Source organism: Chrysochloris asiatica, unplaced genomic scaffold (assembly GCF_000296735.1).
Source record: "Chrysochloris asiatica unplaced genomic scaffold, ChrAsi1.0 scaffold00109, whole genome shotgun sequence".
In the NCBI taxonomy this organism is placed as follows: Eukaryota; Metazoa; Chordata; class Mammalia; order Afrosoricida; family Chrysochloridae; genus Chrysochloris; species Chrysochloris asiatica.
Genome location: NW_006408627.1, coordinates 3,111,136 through 3,124,624, shown reverse-complemented (window position 1 = coordinate 3,124,624; position 13,489 = coordinate 3,111,136). Strand labels below are relative to the sequence as shown.

The 13,489-nt window shown below is 40.7% G+C and overlaps 1 protein-coding gene across 1 annotated transcript in view; it reads right to left on the bottom strand.

The window, feature by feature from the left end:
- The window catches only part of CDS1 (CDP-diacylglycerol synthase (phosphatidate cytidylyltransferase) 1), a 115,510-nt gene that overhangs the window by 87,790 nt on the left and 14,231 nt on the right, over nt 1-13,489 (bottom strand). The gene's annotated exons all lie outside the window — the stretch shown is intronic.

Below are 13,489 nucleotides of genomic sequence, written 5' to 3'. Positions count from 1 at the left end.
TATAAAGAAAAAAAAAAAAGGAAGACTCCCCATACTTGCAGATGGTGTCTGCCTGTTTGGCAGTATGAATGACAGCGTCCTTTTAAATTTATGAACACTGTCCCAGATTTGGATGGCTAGACTCCAAAAGAGAGTGCCAAAAAGGTGGCTGGTGATGAGAATGGTGAAGTGAGACTTGTGACCCAAATTCTGGGAACTAGATTCATACTGATCCTTATCATAGAACCCTCCTATATTGATTATGACTGGTAAGATCTCCTCATCTTTTCAAAATTTAGATGGAGAAGGAAAAGACTGCTCTTCCCAAAGCTTCTCCATGGCTCCTGCTCTATTCCCCACTGAAGGACAGGTAAATGGGTGGTCCAGGACCCCACCATACTATTCTCATCAGGCACTATACAACAGAACCCACTGCCTTTCAGTCAATAGCAGTCCTGTAGAACAGAGGAGAACTACCCCCACGAAATTTCCAAGGTGTAATCTTTACAGAAGCAGATGGTCTTTCTTTCTCCCATGGAGCATCTGGTTTAACCAATGCCTCATCAGTGCATAAAGTACCCCACTAAAGGGCAAATATGATTGTAATTGCCTTCCTGAAATCCCCTCAGTGGCTCTGCATTGCTTAATAGCAAGTCAAATCTCCTTATCAGAGCATCCTGGTGTGGTGCTACAGGATAAATCAATGGACTGCAAGGTCAATTTGAACTGCAAGGTTGGTAGTTGAAGCTTACCAGCTGTTCCTTGGAAACCCTATACAGGGTCGCTATGGGTTGGAACCAACTTGAGGGCACTTAACAACACAACAGCTCTCCAGTTTACTCCTTTTTCTCCTTGTCATCCCTCTCACTCCATGCTTTGCAGAAAAGCACCTCCTGCATTCTCCAGAGTGACAGCATAGGCTTTTGCTATACTGGTCCCACTATTTGTAATGCTCTTCCACCTGGAGCCCGGCATTGTCAGGTCAGCACCTATTTAGACATCCCTTCTTCTAGAAAGTCTTTCTTTATGGAGTCAATTTTTAAGTACAATAATAGTTCCCCAAGAGATATCCATATCTTAAACCTGGAACCTTAGAATATATTATATTCACCGAAGAACTGTGTATATATGAGAGGGGATCATAGAAAGAATCCAATAGCAGGTGTAATTAAGGCTACCTGTTGGCCAACATTCAGATGAAAGTATCTTCTTCTATTATCTCAAGATCCTTATAGGTGAAAGAGGAAGATGAGAGAGTCAGTGATGTAATTGCTGGTTTTGAAGAGGGAAGACAGGACCATAAGGCAAAGAATGCAGGCAGTCTCTAGAAGCTCAAAAAGCGAAGGAAAGGAAATGGATTCTCCCCTAGAACCCCCAGAAAGAACACAGCCCAGATGTTGCCTTGATTTTAGCCCAGTGAAACTCATTCCAAACTTATGACCTCCAGGCCTATAAGATACTAAGTTATGTTATTTCAAGCTACTATGTCTGTGATAATTTGTTACAAAAGCAATCAGAAACAAAGATAAAGCCCTCAGGTCTGTGTAGTATCCTTTGTTGTTACGCTGTTAGTTGCCATCAAGTTGGTTATGACACATACTACAGAAAAAACCACCAACCTATCCTGTGCCACCTTCACAACTGCTGATGCCAATGCACCAATTCATCTTGTTGGGGTTTCCCTCTTTTTCACTGATCCTCCACTTTACCAAGCATAGTGTCCTTCTCCATGGACTGGTCCCTCCTGGTAATATGTCCAAAGTATGAGAGATGAAGTCTGGCCGTTCTTGCTTCTAAGGGGCATTCTGATTGTACTTCTTCCAACATGCACTTGCTTGTTCTTCTAGTAGTCCTTGGAACCTTTAATATTCTTCAACACCATAACTCAAATGCATCAACTTTTCTACAGTCTTCCTTAGTCACTGTCCAGCTTTCCTATGCATATGAAGCTACTGAAAATGCCTTGGGTCAGGCACACTTCAGTCCTCAAACATCTTTGCTCTTGAACACTTTATAGAGGACGTGTGCAGAAAATCTGCCTAATGCAATACATCATTGGATTTCTTGACTGCTGCTTCCATGAGTGTTGATGATAGATGTAAGCAAAATGAAGTCTGACAACTTCAATTGTCTCTCCATTTATCAAGATGTTATTTACTGGTCCAGTGGTGAGGATTTCTGTTTTCTTTACACTGAGGTACACCCATACCTTAATCACCCTGCCTTTCTTTGCCACAGTTCATATGACAAACTATACTGATTGCTTGTTCACCTATATTATAGTCTCACCCACTGGCCACACCTGCATCCAGTTGCTCAGTGAATCTGTTGAGGGAATTAGAATTGGTCATCTCTCTGTTCCCAGACAGAATCTGGATGATTCCTTCATCTACGTCTTTGTTCTACTCTACTTACATTGTTCCTGCTACTATTTTTTGCCACTCCCAAAATGTATCACTATTCAAATTCTATTTTAAAGGCCTACTTTTAAGACTTTTCTGAAATTTTTAGTTGTCTCTGATCCTGACTCTCCATTCTGTTATACATTAAAATCATATTATGTTTTATGAGGTCTGTCATGGTGCAAATGGTTCTTGCTTGACTACTATCCTAAAGGTTAGTGGCTCAATCCACACAGCAGTGCTAAGGAAGAAAGCCCTGGAGATTTACTCCTGTGAAGATTACAAGTAAGGAAACTCTATGGAACTCAGTTTTACTCTATACATCACCATGAATAAGAATCAACATTAAGGAGCTGGTGGGAGTGGGTGCTGATATGTTTTATAGCTTCATTTATGTATGTCTTCAATTCCTAATTAAAAATTAAAATCCACTGGTATGGCACTGTAGGAAAAGCATTAAACTAGTAACTGCAAGACCAGCAGTTCAAACTCACCAGTGACTCCTTGGAGATCCTAAATATAGGGTTTTTATGAGTCAGCACAGACTTGAAGGCACTGAACAACAATAACAACAATAGGACATCTAGATCAACTGGCAGCATAGCTCATTAAGATAGTGCTCTATTGCTTCATGTGGTGAATAGTGTCTGTAGTTAAAAGCTTATTAGTGGCCATCTAAGATAAAACTGTTCATCTATTCCCATCAGAACAAAGGAGAAAGTAAAGAAAACCAAAGACTCAGGAAGCAATTAGTCCAAACGATAAATGGCCCAAATGACTTTGGGTCTCTTCTAGCCTGAGACCAAAAAAACTATATTGTCCATGTCTACCACTACTAACAGACTCCTGGTGTGGCACTGGGGGTTACTGCGCTAGACTTCAAAGTCATTTGAACCTCAAAGTCAGTGGTTCAACCATACTAGCTGCTCCTCAGAAACCCTATATGGGGTTGCTATGGGTCGGAACCGATTCAACAGCACTTAACAACAACAACCACTACCAACTGATAAGACCAAGAACACAACAGAAGGTCCAGTTTGAATGGATTAAAAAATGTAGAACAAAATTCAAATTCATAAAGAACACCAGAGTTACTGGTCTGATAGAGACTAGAGGAACCCTAGAGACTATTGCCCTAAGTCACCCTTCTAATGTGGTACTGAATCTACTCCGGGAGGCTGCCTTTCAACCAAACAATACACTGGCCGATAAAATAAGAACTAACAGCTGTAGGAAATGTGCTCCATAGAATGAATAATCAAATATAAGAGACCAAAAGGGCAACATTTGCCAGAAAAATTGAAGACTGGGAGAAACAGGAAGTCCAGAAGCATGGCAATGGGGAGCCCAGGGTGGAAATGAAGAGAGTGCTGACACACTGCAGGGACCATAGCCAATGTCATGGACCAATCTACATATGAATTATTGAATGGAAAATTAATTTGCTATGTAAATTTGCACCTAAAGTACAATTCTCAGAAATAAAGATCCCTAAATGCAAAATTAATTCAAATGAACAGGGAATGCTGAGTAATCTTATTCGAATATGAAATACTACAGTTAACACAAATTTATATTTTACCTAAAATCTTAATACTGGTAATCTCTCCACAGGGACTACACATTTTCAGAACTAAGTGAAATGACGCTCGTAGCTCTTCTAGTCTTGTCTCCATTCAAAGGGAAGTGAACATGAGCGAGGGATAATTAAGCCTATCCCTGGTTATGTTCCAATGTGTGATCCTTAATTGCATCTTGGTATGTATGCAGGGACCCTATGGTAGATACATTTCAGGGAAATTTTTATTATGGATTATATTTGTATATAGGGAAATTGGACTCCTGGTATGGCACTGCAGGCTCAGAACTTGACTGCTAACTGCCAGGTTGGTGGTTCAAACCTACCAGCCACTTCTTGGAAACCCTATGAGTTGGAACCGACTCGACGGCACTTAACAACAACAGTAAGGAATTTACTGTTCAATTTTTTAAAACACAGTAAAGGTACTGTGCTGTGACTGTGTGTTGTTGTTGCTAAGTGTTGTCGAGTCAGTTCCAACTCATAGCGCCCTCTACAGGGTTTCTGAGGAGCAGCTGGTGGGTTTGAACCACTGACCTTGAGGTTAGCAGTCCAGTGCTTACTCTACAGTGTCACAAAGGATATATGCAGAATATTTTTATTTTACGAGATACACTAGAAAGCCACAGTGTTTGCAATTTATTTTCAACTGGCTCACCAACAACATATTTGTCTGGCATGGTGGACTACATATTGGATTGCTTCTAACAAGGTCATCAGTTTGAGTTAACCAAGCACTCTGTGGGAGAAAGATGAGATGTTCTGATGCCATAAAAAGTAGTTATTATTGCTAAGTGCTGTCAAGTCTTGGAAAACCTATGCAGGATTGCTGTGAGTCGGGATTGACTCGATGGTATTTAACAATAACAGCTACATACATGTAAGTAAGGATGAGACAAATCTGACAAAATCCTAACAACTGGAAAGTGGTAGATAATACTGATAATCATTTAGCTCTTCTTTTAGCTTTTCCTACATTATTTAAAACTTACAATAAAAAGCTTAGAAAGAAGTCTACCAATCAAAATATTGCTGAAAGATATAACAAATATTATAAACCTATTGAGGCAAGGAAGGAAATGGTAAATATAAAATTCAAGCTGTGATTACCTCTGAGAGAACAGGTTCTCCAGGAGACAGGCTGATAGAGACCCAAGTATCACTTGTATCCTTTGGTTTCAATTTCATATTTATTCAAGGCAATATAAAATTACCTACCACATACAAAATTCAGAAGTCATCACTTACATTGAACTCTACACAAATCACATCTCATTGAACTGTGCAAAAAAGCATCAATCCTTGAACAGTTGAAGTGCAAACAAGAAGCAAAGTGGACAAGAAATAAAATGAAAACCAACTTTGAAAGAGACCTGGGTCTAAATGTATTCCAGATCTGCATTTTCATATATTTCAAAGCTAAAATATTTAGTCCCAGATGGTGCAAAAATATTTACTACCCCATAGTGTCATGCTTTTTTGTTTGTTTTTTAATGACCTGCTTGGTTCCGGGGGTGACAATGAGCTCAAACTAAACTGCCATAGGTTTGGTTCCACATGGGCCCACCAGATGATGAAGTCAGATAGCTTTGATCAGTTTTATATAAAGATATTAAGTAGCTGGTCACAGCTTCTGGCAGATAAAACAAACAGTAGCCAGTGTCAAGAAGCAGGAAAGCAATATTGCTTCCTTACCCACTAAGTTTGTGTAATGCAGCCTTCACTTTCCATAGGCTTCACCTTCCATAGGCTCCTCAATTTTTCAGGATGAACCCCAGTTCTAAATAGTATGATCTTGAGCAGTGTGTTGAGTTTTTTCAAACCTTAGGTCTCTCAAGAGTAAACTATGCCCATATAAACAATCACATAATTCACAATAAAACATTAAAAAAAAAACAAAAAGTAAACTATGGCTATGTCTTTTTTTCTACAGAAATACTAAAATATTCCTATTGGAATTATGTATGTATTTTGCATATTCTGGAGTCTGGTGTGGCATTGTAGGATAATCACTAGACTGCTGACCACAAGGGTCAGCAGTTCAAATCCACCAGCCACTCCTCGGAAACCCTATACAGGGTTGTTATGAGTAGGAACGGATTCAACGGTACTTAATAACAACAACAACTTAAATTACTTTACATGGATACCAAAAAAAAAAAACCAAAACCCAGCTGCCACAGAGTCATCTCCAACTCAGGGCAACCCATAATGTTACTATATATATTGTTGTTGTTGTTGTTAAGTGCCATCGAGTCGGGTCCGACCCATAGCGACCCTGTACAGGGTTTCCGAAGGTGTAAATCTTTACGGGAGTAGAAAGCCTCATCTTTCTCCCGCGGAGCGGCTGGTAGTTTCGAACCACTGACCTTAAGGTTTGCAGCCCGATTCGTAACCACTACGCTATACACATATATATATATTTAAGTTTTTATTGTGAATTATACGATAGTTTACATGGGAGAACATTGTCTTTACGTTCATCCTACCACATTTCATTTCATTGCAATTATTAATCCCCTGCATGCATCATCAAACAACCCAAGGGGACACCCTGTCCCGTCCTCCCCGCTCCCCCCCCCTCCGCCATCAGTACATAGCCCCTCTCCCTTCCTGAGTCTAGAGTCTTTCCACATCATTGTCTCTGCCTCCATCTCTGGCATTACTGTTTCTCTGGATAGGGTCAATCATTCCCTATTGAACCACAAGAGTCTTATCCCCATCTCCTTTCATCAGTCCCATCCAGACAGATTGGAACTACTCAGTGGAGATTCTACCTTCCCCCTCACCCTCTGGAACTAGAGTCCCTATTGAAAGCTTGTAAGCCAGTCACTTCTTGCCTTTGTAGCCTCCCCATTTTGGGTAGCCAATGTCCAGTCACTTCTTGCCTTTGTAGCCTCCCCATTTTGGGTAGCCAATGTCTAAGTTGCCCAACCTTGTTGACCCTGTGTACCAAGGGGGTGGGAGTGATCCTCACTGTAAAGATTTGTTCCCTCCTTTGCCCTACTGCATACATCAAGTTCATCAAATTGTAGTGGATTCCCCTTTTTTCCTCTTCTTTCTTCCTCCAGTCAAGTTCTGGTCATCTAGCCATTGAAGCCAGATCAAGTGGGTACTATCTACAAGTGACGGTGTTCTTGTTCATCTCCCCTCACTTCATATCAGCCAGAGGCTTCACTCTCCACTCTAGTCCTCGGTGGCTATGTCCCTGTCTCTGGGCCCAGGACTCCCTAGGTCTTGCCATACTGCTGGCCAACCAGGTCTCAACCCAGATTGACAAGACTCTCTTGACTGTGGCTGGACTTAGCTCACAACTTCATTCCTGTTTTCCTCTCACTTCCCCTTATCCATAGACCAACGTGGTCACCAGCAAGACCACATGACTGCTCATGTATTCCACTTGAGTCTCAGTCTTGGAAGGGAGTTTGCCCTGAGGGGACCCAACCACCTGCCTTGATGGCTCCCAGGCAAACAACTTGCTTGTTCTTGTAGTAGTCAATCAGACTGCCATTATTGTTTTTTATTTTTCCTGCTGAGCTTTCTTTCGAGAAATATCGTCTGTTCTTTTAGCCGCTCCAGGCTGGTCTTCTTGTCCTTTCAAGTGGAAATTTCCCACCTCAGAAGATTCTGGATGTAGTTCAGGATTCCACCTATGGTCTTATGCAATGCAAAGGCTCTGTAGGAAGCCTCCTTCATTGGGCAAGTTCTAGCCCCATTTTAGGTATTCCAATCAGTTATAGGCTGAAGATGGATATACAAGTTTTCTATGGTGATATTTCTGGCTATTCCTTTCTCTCCCCCTCAAGTGTCTATTTTACAATAGTAGGTAAGGGAAATCAAGATTCAAAAGACATCCAAGCATTTTAACATTATTTCCCCTCTTTTACTCATTCAAACCATGCTTCAATCCTTCTATCTCAGAGCCCTATTGTTACAAGGTTGTGCTTATATTGTTATTTACCTCTGTCCCATTTAGCCTATGCAAACCTGCCTAACTGTTCTCCCATCCACTTTGTTCTTCCTTTCCCCTCCCCATTCTAGTGTATCCCCCAACCCCAGCACCCAAATTATCCTGTGTCTTATTCCATACCCTGTGCTCCACCTTCCAAGATGTTACTATATTATTACAATTATTAGTTTGAGGGCAACAAACAAATCCTGACTCCACCCCTTTGCTCAAAGATACAAAGAATACCAAGAGCCACCAAAACATAGGTCAAACCCTCAAATATAACAGGTTCCCAAAAAGCATTTACTGAATGTACAGAAGCAAATCAAGTCTCAGGTAATATGTTAGTTAAGATTTAAAATGACTTACTTTCCTTATACTGAATTATAGCTTGTATTGTTTTCCCTAAATTTTATTTATTTTCCTATTGCATAGAATATATACAGCAAAGCATACACCAATTCAACAGCTTCTACATGTACATTTAATGACATTGATTACATTCTTGGAGTTATAACACCATTCTCGCCCTCCTTTGGGGAGTTGTTCCTCCCCTCACTAACATAAGCTTACTATCCCCTAAGATTACCATCCAATCATTCAAGTTATGTTATCAAATGTATCCCTTTAATGATAGTTTTAAAAGAGCATAATGTTTAAGGCAGAGTTTTATTACTAGCTAAGCTACTGTCTGGCTTTCAGAAGACTTCCCAGAATATTTTTGGTTGAAGGTTTAAAGACTGTCTCAGGACAAATGTCAAGGGCTCATACACTGTCTATGGCTCCAGAAAGCCTGGAGTCCATCAGCATTTGAAATTCTGTTCTGTATTACGATCAGGATTCTTCTATAGAACCTTGGATCCAAATATTCAATAACGGGAGCCGGGTACCACCATCCAGTTCTTCAGATCTCCTGACAAAGAAGTAGATTGTTTATGGAGGCAAAGAGCTATGCATTCCATATCCTTTTCCTATTCCTGACTCTAATCTTCTTCTGCTCCAGGTGAACAAAGGCCAACCATCTTATTTTGAATGGCTGTTTGCAAGCTTTTAAGATTGCAGGAACTACAGAGCAAACTAGGAGGTAGAACAGAATCACTAAACATGTTATGAGGCATATTAACTGGGATGTCCCATGAAACCATAACCCTAAACCTCCAAACCATGGAACCAAATCCCATAAGGTGTTTGGTTACACACAATCTCAGCAACTACTTTTTTTTACTTCTTCTTCTTCTTCTGGTCATTGTAAATGTATATATTACACAACTTTTGACAATCCAACTTTTCATAAGTGTACAGTTTATTAGAAGGAGTACTAGTAATGTAGTGGGTTATGAATTGGGCTGCTAACCACAAGGTCAGAAGTTCCAATCTACCAATTGCTCTGTAGGAGAAAGATGAGGCTTTCTGTTTCCATAATGATTTACAGCCTTGGAAACCCTATATGTTGTCACTATCAGTTGGAACCAGCTTGACGGCACACAACCACCAACCACACAACAGCTGTGCAACCTTACCCTTAATCAATGTGATTTTTCCATCACCATTAAACTCTACTTTTCCTCCCTCTCACTACCAAGCCACTAATAAACTGTGGTCTCTGTATATTTGCCTTTTCTTGTCTTTTTATATGAGGGAGGTCATTTAATAACTGTCCATTTGTAATTGGCCTATTTTGCTCAGAATAATGTCATCAAGCTCTATCTATTCTGTAGCATGTATCAAGATATGCTATGTGAGGCCTAATAAAAATTAGAACACTTTTGTTCACTAAAAGACATTATAAAACAGTGATAGGACAAGATATGGTCTAGGAAAATATCTTCAAAAATGATACAAAATGTTCATGGAAAAACGGAATTAAAAGACAATGGAATTTTTCACACCAACTGTTCCCCCCTCACATATCCAATAGAAGTCTGTGGTGCAGTGAACTACATTTCATAGGTCTCCCCTTATCCATTGTCTTTGTAACTACCACCAAACTTCTTTTTCCCTGATGGGTCTGAGTAACAGACGGTGGAGGAAGATGCTAATGAATTATATAATTCAATTGTAACTGCTTAAAGGATGTGAAAACCTGGAACTCTAACATGAGTATAAAAATGAACCATCTCAGAAGTTGTCAGGGAGGTTCTCACTATCAAAGAAAAAGAGCCAGGAATGGAGCATGTCTTTGGACCCCAAGATCCTTGCACATTGAATCTCCTCAGCCCAGGGAGAGAACATTGTGACACCAGAGCAGTGGCAGAGGTATAGCAGCAGCAGTACCAAGAGTCAGGCACCAGACAGAGCAGAGGGCTTCTCAGTCCACAGAGCAAGTAAAGCTGAGTGACTTTGAGCAGGAGCCTTGCTTGCAGAGTGGGGTCCCCCTTCATGCACTGAACTGGCGGAGCTAGGGCTGAATGCCTTCATGTTGAGGTTTATGGTGGACTAGTGTGTTCTAAGGGCATTTATCAACAGTCCTTAAAAAAAAACACCTTTGTAACTATGCTGGAGCAGGGCAGAGGTCAACGAGCATGTGGCTGAGTGACGAAGAACCAGAGAGAGGCCTGCCTGTGGGCATGGTTAGGAAGAAGTCGTGACTGAAAAAACTGTATCTTGTTTTTTGTTTTTTTTTTTTACAGGATCTAATAATCAAAATCTATACAGAACTTAAAAAAGGCAGATGACCCCATTATAAAATGGGTAAAGAACCGTTTTATGGTGAGCTAAGTATCTCATCAAGGAGATATTCAACTGGCCACAGACACATGAAAAGATGGACAGCATCTTTAGCCATCAGAGAGATGCACGTCAAAACCACACTGAGACACGATTTCACTCCCACTAGGATGGTGGAGATTAAAAACAAAATAAAACACAATTGTTGGGGAAGATGTGAGGAAATTGGAACTCTTATGGCACAGCTACAGTGGAAAACAGTGGTGTCATTCCTCAGAAACCTAAAAATAGATCTAACATGTGGTCTAGCCATCCCACTCCTAGGGATATACCCAAATGACTGAGAAACAGAAACTCAAAATAGACTTGCATACCAATGTTTATTGTAGTACTATTCACAATAGGCAAAAGGTAGAAACAATTAAAATACCCATCAATACATAAATGGATAAATAAAACATGGTGGTTGTTGCTGTTCAGTGCCATAGAGTCAGTTCCAACTCATAGCAACCTAGGATAGGTTTTGCAAGGAGCGGCCGGGTAGTTTGAGCCACCGACCTTGAGGTTCAAACAGACCTTATGGTTCAGTGCCGCACCAGGACTCCATACAATAAATTACTGAACCATTAGGAGAAATGAAGTCTTGATACACAGTGCAGTGAGGGTGGAGCATGGAGACAATATGCTGAGTGAAATAAAAAGGTATTTTCAAATACAAACAGGTAAAGAAAAACACACACACAAACCCCCCCCCCCCTGTATTAGCAGTGTAATCCATGTGCAAACACATCAACACCTGCTTTACCAAAATAAATAAATAAATATCTATAAAAGCAAATAACTAGAAAATGACACTGTAGGATAAGCACTGGACTGCAAGGTTGGTCTGAAATGCAAGGTTGGTGGTTGGAATTCACAAACTGTTCCTCAGAAATGCTATGCAGGGTCACTATGGGTTCGAACCAACTCGACAGCACTTAACAACAGTCATGCTCTACTGTTGTTGTTTGCCACTAAGTCAGTTCTGACTCATAGTGACTATATGGTTTCTGGGGCTGCAAATGTTTATGAGAATAGAAAGCCTCATCTTTCACCTGTGGAGTGGCTGGTAGATTCGAACTACTAACTTTGTGGTTGGCAGCCCAACTCTCAATCCACTATGCTATCAGGACTCCTGTTGTTAAGTGCCATCGAGTCAGTTCTGACCCATCGTGGTCCTGTATAGGGTTTCCAAGGAGAGACTAGCGTGTTTGAACTGCCAACCTTGCAGTTCAAATGGACTTTGCAGTCCAGCGCATTATCCTGCAGCGCCACACAAGGACATACTATATACGTATAAATAATTTGTTCTTGATTAGGTCATTTTTCAGAGGACTATTTTAAATTGTTCTACTTTTTCCATGAATGCAAAGAAAATATTGTTGCCATCAAAAAGTCCATTTGCAGTACACATCCAAAGCTTATATAGTTGATGATGTCCTATGGAAAAAATCTTCAAAATATGAAAATAATTTATTTAAAAACTGAGCTCATAAATGTGAGTCCAATTCTTGTAGTAACAACAGGGTATCTTTTAGAAAGTTAAACAAAATATAAAACATACTTAAGAAAATGAAAGTATCTTACCTCACATAGCTTACTGTCTACCTTAACATAACTTTAGTATTTCACAGTCTTCATTAGCATCTTTATAATTTCAGGAGACTCTTGCTCAGGACTTCATGATTTAGTACAGGAATTTTCCAAAGATACATCAACTCTTCAATAGGACACAATTTTTGTCCTAAGATTTTTTTGAGCCCCTTACCTCAAAAGTTTGACCTTGCTATTTCTTTTCCATTAATCATATACTGTTACATTGTTATCTTTCCAAAACCATTGCCATTGAGTCAATTATGACTCAACACCCATAAGCTTCAGCCTGAAAGCACTCGGTGCTATTTCCAGAGCTATTTCTGTGGATCAACAAATATAAATCAGCAAACTTAACTCCCCCATTTAAGTGCCTGGAGGCACCCCACTCTACAAGCTAGTTTCCAGCCCCAAATCACTCAGGTTTACTTGATCCATTGGCTGGGAATTCCACTTCTCTGTCTTGTGCTCTGATTCTTGGTTCTGCCTCTCTGTCACTCCTCTGGTGTCACAGCCTTCTGCCCCTAGGTCAAAGAGAACTCAGTGCACTGGGAACTTGGGTCCAAAGGACCTACTGGCTCTTCTATTTCGAAGCTTTGTTGTTGTTGTGAAGTGCCGTCGAGTCTTCTGACCCATAGCGACCCTGTATAGGGTTTCTGAGGAGCAGCTGGTGAGCTTGAACCACTGACCTTGCAGTTCAAATGGCTTTGCAGTCTGGTGCATTAACCCACAGCACCACACCAGGACTCCACTTTGTTGGTAGTGAGATCCTTTTCCTGCTCCTGAGATTGCTCATTTAAAACCCACATTAGAATTCCAAGTTTTCACAATTACAATGAACTCTGCTAACATCCATAGCTGAATCACATCAACCTAGCAATATCTTTTCCCACCTTCTCTTACTCAGACCCAGAAGGACAGAAACATCATTGGGTGGGAGTTACAGACTATGGTTAAAAGAAACAGTAGATACTTCATTCACTACACCACTGTTGTTGTTGTTAGGTGCTATCGAGTCGGTACCGACCCATAGTGACATTATGCACAGCAGAATGAAACACTGCCCAATCCTGGGCCAACCTTACTATTGTTGCCACTCTTGAGTCCATGGATGCTGCCAGTTGGCCAATCCATCTCCTTGGGGGTCTTCCTCTTTTTCTCTGACCCTCCACCGTACCTAACATGATATACTTCTCCAGCAACTGCTCCCTCCTGACAATATGTCTGAAGTATGAGAGACGAAGTTTGGTTATCTTGGCCTCTAAGGAGCACTCTGACTGC